We start from the raw sequence: 14,247 nt of genomic DNA, 5'->3' as shown, positions 1-14,247 counted from the left end.
CTAAACAGAGCAGAAAAACCATGTATATATTTCTAACTCCTCCTGACACTACAGTTTTTTCTCCTGCATCACAAAGAAAATCTCCACTTAAAAAAAATATAAGTAATTAGTTTACACTTGACCAAAGTTACTGTGGAGGTGAACTACAGTTTCAAACATTGAGAAGAGGTGGAAAAGCCAGATATTCCCCAGTAAGTGTTTGTGGTACTCTGTACTCAATGGAGGAATCCCAAAGGGATGGCAAATGGACAGCAAAGAGACATCTGAAGTTTAGGAACAGCTGAAGGAAAAGCCACTTGTGAAGTCATTTGTAGTCAAAGCCACTTGCATTGTGCTTACACTTTGAATCCAGAGATAAATACATGGAAATTAGTAAATTATAAAACTCCATTTGATTCTATTTGAAATTTGAGTAAGCTTTTGAGTACCACTCAAGCCATCTTGCATATTGCTTACACTACTTCTTGTTTGAAGGTTCTACAGTACCGTTTCCTTTTGAGATGACTCACCCACTGGAGACTGATCCAGTTTGACAGAGGTTGGGCACACAGGATGAACGCAAGAATGGGAGCACCTTTGCTTTGACACAGTACTAGCAGCAGTTCCAAAAATACTCTTTCCACTTGTATGCAGATACCCTTTTAAGGACTATAGAAGTGCTGGACTTTCAAAGAGTTCTTGCAACAGTCGGGGGGTCAGAACTCAACAAACAGTATGAAAACGAATATTCATAGCTGCCTATAAGCATTAGAGCGAGGAAACATCCGGACATGGTGACCCAGAGCAGACAAAGGCCTATGGAGACTAATGAAAAAGGTTGCCTGGGCAGAGCAATGCTGCATGGACAGTATTCAGAGGACAATCTAATCTCAACAGCTTACATGAAAACAAAACTATCCATCATCACCTAAAAACATTAACTGTCTTGATTAACAAAAGTGCTTTTCAAGATTTTTTTAAACCAGATCTTGTTATAAAAATCCAACGTTAAAAATATATCAGTTTTTCATTCAAACTCCAAGAAATCAACATGCAGGAGTTTGCATAACAAAATGCAAAGTAGAGGTTGATATTATGGGCAAAGATACATTAATTACAAGAAACAGTTGTGAGGGTTTACTTTTGCTCCAGATTTAGTTAGCTAGACTTTAATTCCTTTGCTAATAGAAATTTTTAAAAGTCTCCATTATTTTGCATTTTCTGGAAGCTCAAGAATAGCATATAAAGCAGTATTATTCAGGTTGTGATTTTTTGACAGTAGAGCGTTTTTAAATCAGCTTAAAACACGAAGTGGTGACTTCAAAGAGTAGCAGAATGAAACAACACGTTCATGCACAGCTCTAATCATATGTGTGTTTTCAGGATTTTCCATCTTTTATCAGTATTTTCCACTACTACAGTAGGATGCAGTTTTTACCATCTTTCCAAGCATTCAGAGACCACCCAAGACCACAAGACATCTCTGCAGTTTAAAATAGAACAGTTCATCCAGACAGCATGTAGGGACAAACCAGCTATGTCTGTCCAAGACAATTGCATTTTCTTTTTCTTTTTTTCGATCCTGAAAGATTGCCAAATACAAATAGCTAAGAAAAAAAAAATCGCAACAACAAAGTGCATTAGGCAATGGACATGCAAGATCAGAATAACACAGGAGACAATAATACTTCCAACGCAGAAGCTTGGCAAGCAGCAGAGTACTCAGTCCAGTACTAATGTTCCTGTAAAACACCAGTATACTAGAAACAGACAAGTGTCTAACAGTCTACTGAGCATACAACAGCAGTAAAACAGAAGAAAACTGGACTGTCTCTAAGACAAAAGAAAATTAGACTCATAAATAGTTATGCCTTTAACTTATCAAAACAGTCTTAGGCAGTATTTTTGATATATAGGTTTCAGTGCTTTGCAGAAGAGGTCAGTGAGTTCGTATGGAGCACTCAGTCCCCAGAGAAAAAGGGTCATGTTTTCTACCAGTTTCTACAGTTGTGAGGAAAATCAAAGTGCTGGATGCCACTTCAATATTCAGTTACCACGCAAAACTAGAAGGCCACACACCCCTTTCTGAACCTAAAGCAACACCGGAGCCCTCATCACAAAACGCTTCACAAGTATAGTGACTTGCCTCCACTCTTTTCCTTCTACCTCACTTCAGGATGACTTTATTGCTCACACTTAAATCAAAGAGTTTGCTTTCACCCACATTCCTTGTCTTACGTATACATTATACAGCTGCAGGTTCATCCAGCTGACCGTATCCAAAAAGTGTGGTGCTTTCCCACTCACTGGAATGGAAGATTGAATCTCTTCCCACTGCAGTCATCTCAGAGAACGAGCCAGGGTCATATAATTTCACCATTTATAAAAGCGACTCCCTTGCTTATCACAAAAGTCTGTACAGATTCAATCAAGTTTTGTCTGATGCTTCAGTACCTTGCATGAAAGCAACTAATGAAATGCCACACTTCCCAAGGACCTCTACAGGATATAAGCAAGAATATCAGATTGCACTATTGCCACACCCCAAGAGGCAATTTTCCATCCCATACTTTTAACTTTAATTCAAGTGGGGTATATAAGCTTTTCAGTTTAAAAATAAAGTAGCAATCTCATTTCAAAAGACTGGGAAAAACTCCAGAGCAAACCAGAACTCAGTATGGTCCAGTCCACATTCAGGAACCTTTTTCCACAACTTTCTGATAAGCTTCCATAATTGATCAAGTGGACCAGTTCAGTTTATGAAAAGCAGTCTCAGGATAATCTGAAATTCAGTTGGGGAATATTTCACCCCACAAGATTTCAAGCAGCTACTAAAGGACTAGCTGAAGAGATGCACGGAGAGCTCCAACAGCACCTGTGTTTTTCATTCCCTCCTCCTGACCTTCTTTCTTCTACAAAATCTAAGAGTTATGTTCATCCTTAGAAGTTAAAATAAGTGAACTTCCTGAACATCAGAGCTAGGCATGAAGCTATTTACAGCCTTGCCTTACAGTTTTATCCCTTTTTTGTGTAAAAAGAAACTCAAGCAAGCTCCTTAACAACCTGACTTGGCACAGAACAAAAGGTGCTACAGAAACAATGTTGTTGGCACAAGAGTAATAATGCAAGAGACCAAAGGAATTAATAACTATAACAAGGTTTTTGAATAGTGCATCTCACAAGTAGTTTTATGAAAGGTTTCATTTCAAAGTTGACATTGAACACTTGAGTTTACTCCATCAGCCTCTTGGCTTTTGTAGACAGTATGTTCTACAATTCTCATTCACAAAAGACTACAGTGGACAGAGCACCTCCAAAGTTCATTACAATAATTTCACTAAGTTTGTCAGATCCTGTACAGAATGTACAGGTAAAGATTAAAAAGTGAATCTTTCATATCAGCACTAAGCAAACAAGCCACAGAACTCCAACTACAAAAGTGATAAAGAATGTATTTAATCCTGATTTTTTTTAACTGTACATCTAAACAAACACAACAGGGATTCTAGTGGATGTTATAAACACAAATACTGTAAAACATACTATTCATTTGCAATATACCTGAATCTAAGTCATTTTCACATGTACAGAAGGAAACATTGCCAACTGCCTCTGAACAGACTACAGTCATTTCCATGCTGCCTGTCCCCATTTAATCATGGTACATGGTAAACAAATACTGCAGTATTTACTTAGCAGAGTAAGTGAGTATATCTGACCAATAACCCTGATAATCTTGGTGCTTCAGCCAATATCTTTTCATGAAAAACAATACAAAAAAAATTGCCAGAATGAGACAGTTGAAAATACTAGCTGTGAAATCTTAAAAAAAAAATCTGATACATTTGATAAATACCGCATTTCAAAACTTAACTAAAGAGAAAGAATTCCTATGCCCCAATGCCCACTAAAAAAGAAAAAAAAAAATCTTTTCTCCTCCACCAGTGACAGAATGTCTAAATGAAGAATTTTATCCTTCCCAGTCACCTGACACTCTGCTCAGGTACATATCAAAAAATTCAGCTTCAACTACTGGAAGCAATTTCCAGGCACATCAATTTCTAACAGATCAGGCAAAACCAAACTTAAAAAAAAAAGAATCTACTTGCCACCTCAACTAACTTTCCTGAAAGAAAGAACACAGTGAACCATTCCCATACTCTAAAAGCTTACAGAGAACTACTGAATCAGGTTTTTGTGACTTTGCTTTAAGTCATTTCAGGACTGATGATACAATGCAAATTATTTCCAAATCAACAAACTGATCTTTGTGAGTCAGACTGCAGCAAGAGTCGCTCTCTTCTTTTGTTAGAAAACAAAGAATAAAAGGAATAGAGTAAGCTATATTTTTATCTCAGGCATAGTAATAAACCCTGAAAGCCATCACTGGGATAGGAGCATTCTCTTGAATTCCAGTCCATGAGATGCCTGTTGAAACTTAGCAGCTTTTTGCACTCTACATGCTATTTCTTCACACAAGGTTTTGCAGTGCACCATACAAAGTCACGCTCACATTCACACACAGTCAGTGAGGCACTGCTTTAAAGACTTTGAATAGAGGCTCCAGGCATCAGGCCCAATGTGCAAGGCACCGTATCAATATAAAAGATAATCTAAACTACAAAGAATTCACAATACAGTTAAACGCAGGCAGGCAGCAGGTAGGATTTCATAAAGCTGCTACAAGCAGCTTCTCGAGCATAGCCTGCTCAAGCAGAGCAAGTCTGGCTGTTTACAGGGTAAGTTTGCAATTATAAGAGCACTTTTAATAGCAGCAATGTAATTTTAATCAACCTCTCTCCCCACTACTCATACCTGCTCCTATGTCACCCTTGACTCCTGCTGGAACAACCATTTCTCTGGCTGCATAATAAAACAAATTGGGAAACAAACATAGGGTGAGAGAGGCAGCCTCACAGAAATGCTAAGGTATTTTTTAACTTAGATCAGTTCCTCAGTGCTTTTCAGCAGCAGCCTTCACCAAGACTTATGCCAACACAAAAGTGACACAAAAAGCATGTGGAATAAAAGAAATGCCAGTGAAACTAAAACATCAGCCTAAGCTGGTATCACAGGAGACAAGAGTCGATGTTCATTGCTTTTACTGTGACAAGTAATACAGCCCTGACAATTAAAAGGGGCAATCTGAATACAATTGCTCCTAGTAAATAAGATGATTCATAGAGTTTACTGACATCTATATGTGTCTTCCTTGTGACACCTGTGCCTCTCCACAGATGAAACCCAGAGTATGCTTTGAGCTGGATAGGCTTTACAAGTAGTTTTTAAGAGACTAGATTTGTGTGCTACCTCAGGATTTTGAAGTTAAGTGCTACTGAAATCCAGTTCCTCAGACTCTCATCCAGACCCAAGAGAACAACATGACACTTAAATCTGTGCTGCTGTAAGCTGAGTATTCTTCTCATATCACTGAATTCATGAACTACTTGAAGGTCTTTTCTAGTCAACATCTTCAGTGATAAATTGCTGTGTGTAACCATCATAAGCTGATAGAGCAAAAATAGCAAAATACATGCAGAAGAAAAAAGATATACATTGACAGACACGTTGAAAGCATTTTACTATATGAATTCAGTAAAAATAGACAAGAAATAAAAGAACCCCATTCAGTATTTCCATGTCAATTCTCAGCATTAAACACTGAAACCAAAGATAAGTAAAGAAAAGAGACACTTGAGTTGTTCTGGTAAACTTCAGTGTAAACGTACGAATTTAATTTCTGCTGAAATAATTTTTTACTTTTTGGATTTCAACTAAGTAGCATACGTATTGAAAAAAGTTAACTGCTACATCACTTGTGACTTCACAAAACTTTTAGCAAATTGAACATGTCACAACAGCCTACAGAAACTAAAACTATTGCATGGCCCTTTAGCTTTCATGTTCTTGCCTTTTAAAGGAACCTTTTAAAAGGAACTGTTTAAAAAAAGTACAATCAGGCTTACAAAATTAACTATTTGTTTTGTTAATGCTTTGTCTTCTTTCTAATAATCTAACATTTTATGGAGTAAAAAGTTTAGTTTTCACCATTTAGGCTGCATTTGCCCTCTAGATGCAGCATTGAGCCTGGGTACTGGACAGAGTCCGTCCCTGAGAAAGCATGTGGGACTTGCTCCCTAGGACAGTACAATAATGCAGAGTAACTATCCAACTTTTAAATAACATGTAAAGCAAATTTTAAATGTGCAGAAAGATCCCAAAATAAAACCTAAGACAACCCTGAAGCTTTTGTGGCATGCTTTAAATATATTTTATGGAAACAATTATTCTTAAAGTTGGAATAGCCTCTGTTCTAGTTTCCTGGTGCTTAGCTCCCGTCCCTTTCCACATCGAGGCAGAAGTACAGATCAGCTTCCTTCTAAATACTTGGACAGGCCTACCAAAACTGTGTTTGGAGCATCCATAAATTGCAGCTGAGAAAAACATAATCAAATCTGCCAGTTCTTGAACTTGATATGTACTTGGGCAATGAGAAACTGCTAAAAATATTGCACCTGTGTGTCCTACCTGCTGTGGCTTCAGGAAAGAAAACCAGAATAGTGAAGATCTGCAGTGAGGGACAGAATAGTGATAGAAATGATTATTTCTTCCTTTCCAGCTGCCCAAGCTTTGAGAAGTAAGTTTCAGATATCCATTAGCCTGAAGTGAATATGAGTGTTGAGCTATAATATTTTTATAAGGTATGCTGTGCCACTGAAGATGACAACACCCCACCTATTTATACTTTCCTATGTACTATAGCTCTGCCTATCAACTTTGATCCACTTCAGAGTGAAGCAGCTTCGCATAACCCACAGCTGGGAGCTAAACTATCTCATTTCAGCTGAGGCAGACCAGGGAGCTCACACCAGCCTTCACTAGGACAATTACTGGGCAGCAACCTCTCACAGCCATGCTGAGGCAGAGTCATCAGGCAGGGAGAGATGCCACATGAAGTCTGCCAAGTTACATCCAGAATACGACAAAGACAATTTCACAAGCAGCTGATGAAGAACCAGGAAGAGATCCTGGCTCCCTTCCACCTCCTGCCCTTGAACACGGCACAAAGGTGACTTCCCTCACTTTCCCACTTTCCTCACCCCACACGCACCTCCCGTGCCCATCTCATGTACTGCTTGGCCCTCTGCCTTGCTCCACATTTCCCCACACCTCCAGAAATCTGTGTGTTAAGCACCCAGACAGGGGCAGGCCAGAGAAAGAGATAAGCATTAAACCAGATGCATTGAGTAAAAGCAGCTTCAAGAGGAAGAGCAGGAGTCCAAGGCAGGGAAAAATAAAAAACAGTTTTCCAGTTTATTGCAGCAGAGGGAACCAAAGTCAGGAAGGGCACAGCATGGCAAGGAGAGCATTCGCAGCAGAAGCCATCGAGTTAAGTCAGGATATAGAAACGTACCTGATTAATTCTTTTACTGGTATGCAATTAGTTCACAGGTATTTCATGGTATTTGGTGAGCTTCATAATTAGTTAAATCCTATTTGGTATGTATTACTTGACTAACACTTCCCAACACATTCCATGAATATTGCTTCCTGTACCATAACCTGTCTCACTCTACCAATAAATACTATTTAATAGAAAGATATACACATTATAATGAAACACTTATTTGCATTATTCCCCACATTTGCAACAGAAGTGCTGCCTAGGAAGACTTTCACAGGATCAAAGAATGGCCTGGACTGGAAAAGACCTTGAAGACCATCTAGTTTCAACCGCCCTGGCATAGGCAGGGGCACCTTTCACAAGACCAGCTTGTTCAGAGCTTCATCCAACCTGGCCTAGAACACCTTGAGAGATGGGGCATCCACAACTTCTCTGGGCAACCTGTGCCAGTGACTCACTTTAAGCCTACGCTTATCTAGGTTTTCAAATCCTAGGTCTTTGTACACTTTCTTCAAGCAAACACGTAAGTACGAGTGCACCCATTCCTTAGTGAAGCATTTTCAGGGTATGTCCACACTGCTTAATGCCATGTCAATATACCACCACTCTACTTCTACCTGAGGTAGCTCCAAGGCAGCCTGAATTCGTCCTGGGACGCACCCAAAGTGTTGAGAAGCAGAATAAATCAGGCAGTACGCTGCTCCCAGGCTGCTCCCAACAACTAGAAAAACTTGTTCAAACTTCTCCCACATGGCAATGTGCAATATAGGCCTACACATGGATCTGGGAAGAAGTGAATTAGAATGAAGTAAGGAAGAGAATATCCATACATGGCTGTAAGTTTTCTGGTTTGTCTGAACAGCTTCAATTAACATATCTTGCTTTCCTGTAAAAGCAAAGAAATCAGGAAGAGCTGGTCTGCAGCTTCACTATGCCTTTTCAAGCATCCCACAATTCTATCTTGGTAGCAGCAATGCCCAAAACCCAACCAAAGTTTCAACTCACTTAAAACATATTTACAAATTCAGTATCAACATACTTATAATTCTCAAACAACCTACATGACACCTACAGTTGCAAAGGACAAGTCTAAGAGATTGTTCCAATGTAGCCTCATCAGCTACACAAGCTGGCATTGACCTGCTTCCTCAGCTCATGGCCTTGCTGGCAATACAGCCAGTCCTCAAGAATGGACCTGCCACACGTGGCAGCAGAGGTGACCTGTCTCTAAAGAGGAGGAAGGCAGCAAGCCAGACAGCCACCCTTATGACTTGCCAGAAAACCCCTGGCTAGACATTGTCCCTCCAGCCCTACATTTTAATATCACCATGGGCCACACCTCTCCCCTGGCTGTCTCCAGCCTTCACCCTTGGAAAGAAAGAAGCCTTCATTTCCTGATGCCTTCTTTTCTCTGAGAGCAAAGGGTGGGGGAGGAAAAAGGCATTTTTCAACAATAAAGTCCGTGATGAAGTGAGGCCATGCACATGCCATGGTGCGACTTGTTCCTCACGACAGGAAGATAAGCTCAGTGCGTGTGAGGCATAGCCAGAGGGCCTTGAGAGATAGGAACCATGAGGTGTGGTGCACAACCAGAGGGTTTGGGGGAAAAGTACCGCCGGAGTGCCAGATACATCAGGGGGTTTAGGGAAACAGACACCGTGGGGCGTAAGGCACAGACAGAAAGCTTGGAGGCCAGGCACTTGTAGGGTGTGAGGTACACTCAGGGGAGTTGGGGGGACACGTACCACAGGGCACTGCCTCAGGGTCTGGAGGTAAGGCACAGGGGTGCGCAGACGAGAACAGGGACTAGGGATGCAGGTGCAGCCAGAAGACCAAGGTGGGGAGGGAAGAAGCTCAGCGCGGCACAGCCGAGGATCTGCGGGGGAGGGCAAGAGGAAAGCGGGCGCAATCACGGAGTTTGAAAGGAAGGTGGGAAGGAGGCACCCCGAGCCCCATCCCCATCCCACCCCGTCCGGCCCGTCCCGAGAGCGCCCCGCCGCCCTGGGGCGTCCCGCGCTCCCGCTTCCCGCTCCCGCTCCCCGCTCCCACCGGGTGCACTCACGCGGCAGCCGCGTGACCGCACCTATCTCCGCACCGCCAGGCGCCAACTGCGCGGCAACTCCGCGCGGGCGACGGGAAGGCGCGGAGCGGGGCGGGACGGACCGCCCCGCCCCGCAGTCCGGACTGCCCCCCGTTCTGCCCGCCCCGCTCCCGCCCCGCCCCGCTCCCGCCCCGGGCTGCTCTGCCGCCTGTCCCGCACCGCCGCCGCCCAGCTCCCACAGGGACGGCGCGGGGAGTACGCTCCGGAGGCACCAAGTCGCCGGCCCCGGCCCGGCCGTCCTCCTGAAAGGGTCAGACGGGGCTCGGGCCCGCCGGGGCACCACACGTAGCAGTCTGTGGCTGGAGGCCCGTGTCGCTCCTGCTCCGCGGGATGCCACTGCCCCCGGGGCCTGGAACGTCCTCTCCTGCCGCCGGGTGTCAGGGCCAAGAGTTACAGACCTTCGTGAGCAAGTCCAGAGAAGGCCTCGAGGATGATCCGAGGGCTGGAACACCCCTCTTATCAGAAATGGCTGAGAAAGTTGTGGCTAAGCCTGGAGAAGAAAAAGCTTCGAGGAGACCCTATAGTGCATTCCAGTGCCTAAAGGGGGCTACAGGAAAGATGGAGAGGGGCTTTTAGCAAGGACATGTAGTGATATGACAAGGGGGAATGGCTTTAAACTGGAAGACAGAAGGTTTAGATTAGCTATCAGGAAGAAATTCTCCGCTGTGAGGGTGGTGAGGCACTGGCGCAAGTTGCCCAGAGAAGTTGTGGATGCCCCATCTCTGGAAGTGTTCAAGGCCAGGTTGGATGGAGCTTTGAGCAACCTGGTTTAGTGGAAGGTGTCCCTGTCCACGGCAGGCTGATTGAAACTAGGTGGTCTTCGAGGTCCCTTCCAGCCTAACCATTCTGTGATCCTATGACTAGGGAAAAGACAACTGGTTTTTTACATGTTAACAATACCCACTGCTGTAGTGTTCAGGGGTTCCTCCAGATGACCCTAGATTTTGATCTCACTAGTGCTTTCTGCCAGCATGCAGGAGTACAAATTGCAATGTGGCTTCTTGACACTGCTCCAGGATTGGTGGCAACTAAATGTCACTCTAGGCAACACCAGGAAAATTTAATAATTCCTTGTTTAAAAAACAAAGCACAACTGGTCAGCTTTGGCTCAATGCTTTAAGGCACACTTCCACCCCAAAAAGACAGCAGTACTCCTCTCTTAAAAGATGTTTAGAATGAAAGTAACAGTCTCCAGTGACTCCCATCTAGAGAAGTATGGGGCACAAAGAAAGGTGATGGGGAATTCCTAGTGTATAAGCAGGTGCTCCATTTAGTCCACAGAAGGCTAGAAATTACAGCTTTTTGAGATGGCTAGCATGGAGAGGATAGCTCAGATCAAAAGAATTGGCAAAAAGAAGCAGTAGGGAGAGGATATGAAGGCAAATTGAAGAAGAGGCAAACTCGATGATGTACAGAGACACAAGATGAAAGAACTGTGAACTGAACACATGGTCCATGTGGAGGGGCAGAAGGGGTCTCTGAACTAGAGGACAGCAAGAAGATCAGATTTGAAGTTTGAGATTACAAGAGGCATAACCAGCATAGAAAGCTTGTTATAAGTGTGGAAACATTATGAGAGGCTGGCAGACAGATGGTGGGATGTAGAAACATAGTGCGTAACAGGGAATTTGTAGAACCTCCATATATCACTTGATTAGGGTGGGGATTAGGAAGAGGACCTTGTCCTTTTGGATTTGTTTCATGCTTCTATTGGAATTGCTAGGATTATGACAGGTGAAGAAATCCTGGGGGTTTTGAAAGAGCATCTTAATGAGATCACTGGGTTTGGCCAAAAGGGATATGTCAAAATATGATAAACCATTGAGCAATACTGTATGTCTCATGTAGGAGGGGAAAATCACCAAAAAAAAAAATCAAACCAGCCCCATCTCCCTTCAGTTTTGGAAGAGAACATTTTCTTTTAATTCTTAGTTCAAAGCCATTTTTTTCCAAAACATTAGCCAAGAAAAATTACAAACAGATCTTAGGAACCAGCACATCCCTGCTCAGGTAGAGTCCTTGTGAGCCTTAAGAGTAATAAGTCATCCACAGGGATGTGGCTATGTGGCTCAGCCAGCAACTAATATTCCTCATGTGTTGCAAAATCTATTTTGCCATGCCTGATAGGGCTGCCTTGGCTGAGACAAAATGAGACACTGGGGTGCATAACAATAAAAAGTAAGTAGGTTACCTGTATACTTTAAAATACAAGACTGTTGTCATTAATGGACAAAAAAAAAAGAAAAAATAACCAAATAAAACAATAATAATGAGATGCAAGCTAACAGCTCTAACACATTTGATGCCAACAGCATTTGCATCAACAGATTTTCTCTCTTTGGAGTCTGTAAAGAGGGTAAGAGTCCTTGCTTTCCATGCACTTCAGGAGCAAAGGTAATTTGAATCATCAAGCAAGTCTGTGAAGGTTGGGAGAGAACAGAAATAATGGTTGACCAGTTCAGGGCAGGTAAATGATTAATATGCATCAGGGGAAAGGCAGCGTGAAGGAGACAGCTGTGCCCTGCACACAAAGAAAACAGAGGCACACAGCAAGTCAGAGGCATTTACATTGTAAAAGACAGAGCTAGAAGCAAACAGTGCTTAGCATGTGAAAGCTGCATATGATATTTACTGTGAATTTAAGTTATCTTTAAAGTTCCCTACATTCCCCATCCAATAACAGGGCAAGCGATAAAGGAGCATAGACACTGAAGACAGCTCATTGGATTTTACATGATGGTAAATACCTAACTAGTGGTCTACAAAGCACTGTGCTTGCCATGAATACTGCTAACCAATGCTTTTTCTTTTTCATGGCCTTATTAGAATCCAGGTAGCTCATATGCTTTGAGCCTTTTAGAGATATAAGTACTCTTCTCTAGGACTGTATTTGAAGCCTTGAACCGCTGACTGGCAGAAGAAGCACAGGAGCCACTCCCTAGTCCAGCAAAAGTGTTGGGTTCTTTTGCTGACACAGTACAAGGTAATCATCCCAAGAACACCAACAGATATCTGCACACAAATCTTAAGGAGATGCAAGTGTAACCCAAATCTTGTTTGCAAGCTTTGATTTTCTGGAGAAATCTGGTTTGCCTGTGCACCAGTATTGGTCATGACAACTGCCAAACCTGTCCCAGACAGGTTCTGCTGCAAGTGGCCTGTCTCCCATAGCTGCCATAGCACAGAGGGCTGCTGTGTTTGGCAGCTGGACTGGTGACAAAAGGGACCTCTAGGCCCTTTCTCATTTTCCAGTTGGAGTTACTTTCAGACTTGGCTTACTGCTTATTGCAGAAAAATTTGCTTTTTCTACCTAGTCCTCTGAGCCAGAACAGAGCCTTTTATGTAGTTGAAGCATTCTACTCATTTCCCTGCCTGGGTCTGTTCCAGAAAAACATGCATGGGCCCTTGTGTAATGCTGGCAGTGACCTTCCAGAAACAGTTTCCACATGGCAGACAAATTCCCCCTAAGACATGTATCATCAATTTTGCTGTGGGACAAGGTGAGAAGATGACTCAGTCCTGTTCATCTCTCTACAGATGAGCTGAGTTTTGCAAAGAGGTTTCGCCCTCCCTCTATGGACATACCCTAGAGGTAACTGTACAGAAGTGAGTAGTCACTGCTGGTTTTGCATGGCTTCTGGACACCACAAGCCCACCACAAACTACTGCAGTATTGTCAAGTCAGCCTGTTTCAATAGCTACACATTTACCTGCATGTTGAGTTCCAGTTTTGCCATTTGAACAACAGTGAAATTGATAAACTCTTGGAAATATGACAAAGCTTTTCAGATAGGGAACTTTCCGTATAAACTCATCTATCTCAATTAACAGTATTAAAACCATTAGGTCCATAAAACAATTATTTTACTGTTATGCATCTGAGACTGGTTCTAGACAGGAGTAAAGGAAGAAGCTATCCCAAAAGTAGAGTGAAAAATGTCTGTTGCAAAAGTAGAAGTAATAATCTGAAGTGTATGAAAAATGTCATTAAAGGGGATGTTTAACAGAGTGTCATGGTGTCATTTATATATATATGATATACATATGTGATAAATATATACTTTCTATTATGTATGTATATATTTTAAAGTTTCTGTATAATGCATATAGTACATAGATATGCAGAATATACTGTACAAATAAACTTAGAATGCATAGACACACACATGATATAATACACTTTTTTATAAATACAGCGTGGTTCTCAAATGAAAACTGGTAGTGACTCACCTCTTCGGAGCGTATTGTTTGAATGTAGGCTGGTTGCAACTCATTCTATAACAGGAAGGAGAATTAAATAATGTGCAAATAGTGCATTGCAGTCAGCCAAAGAAGCCTTATGAAACAACCAAAGCCAGCACACTTGGCCATCTTATTCCCAAAAACCGTAATCTTGCATCACCAGACTTTTCATTTTAGTCTGTCCCATGTCTGAAAACAATATATGAAAAAAAAGAGCCACACAGTGGCTGCTCTGGAGCCCACATCTTACAGCTTTTCAAAGCTGAGAACTCTAATTCAGATGCTATCTACCAACTGTTTTGTTATACAAAATTTCTAGCTAAATCTTTCATAAGTCAAATTTTATCTGTATATGTTACTGTTAGTGATGGGAGCAAATGTTTTATTCTGTAGGAGTGCAGACAGGCAAAGCTAAAAGAGGTAGCCATCTTTTCAGGATGCTAGAGGGTTGTGAGGTCTGTTTGTTGTACCTGGGCCACAACAGTATGTCATAATCACAGCCTAATCCATGAGCTGGATG

General features: G+C 42.2%; 1 protein-coding gene across 3 annotated transcripts in view; it reads right to left on the bottom strand.

Annotated features, from left to right (window-relative positions):
• The window catches only part of ELOVL7 (ELOVL fatty acid elongase 7), a 36,868-nt gene extending 27,319 nt beyond the window's left edge, over positions 1–9,549 (bottom strand). Inside the window, exons 1-2 of one of the 3 annotated variants that reach the window (XM_051788323.1) lie at positions 9,447–9,524; positions 9,130–9,260 (exon numbers count right to left, since the gene is read on the bottom strand). The gene's annotated coding sequence lies outside the window, so the exon portion shown is untranslated. Of the gene's footprint in view, positions 1–9,129; positions 9,261–9,446 lie in introns of all 3 variants that reach the window. The other 2 variants (XM_051788322.1, XM_051788324.1) reach the window with 2 other exon arrangements.
• Positions 9,550–14,247: the final 4,698 nt, after the last annotated feature.

The sequence above is a fragment of the Manacus candei genome, unplaced genomic scaffold (assembly GCF_025592945.1).
Source record: "Manacus candei isolate 608988 ecotype Guabito, Panama unplaced genomic scaffold, ASM2559294v1 h1tg000024l, whole genome shotgun sequence".
In the NCBI taxonomy this organism is placed as follows: Eukaryota; Metazoa; Chordata; class Aves; order Passeriformes; family Pipridae; genus Manacus; species Manacus candei.
This window is presented reverse-complemented; position numbering and strand designations above follow the sequence as displayed.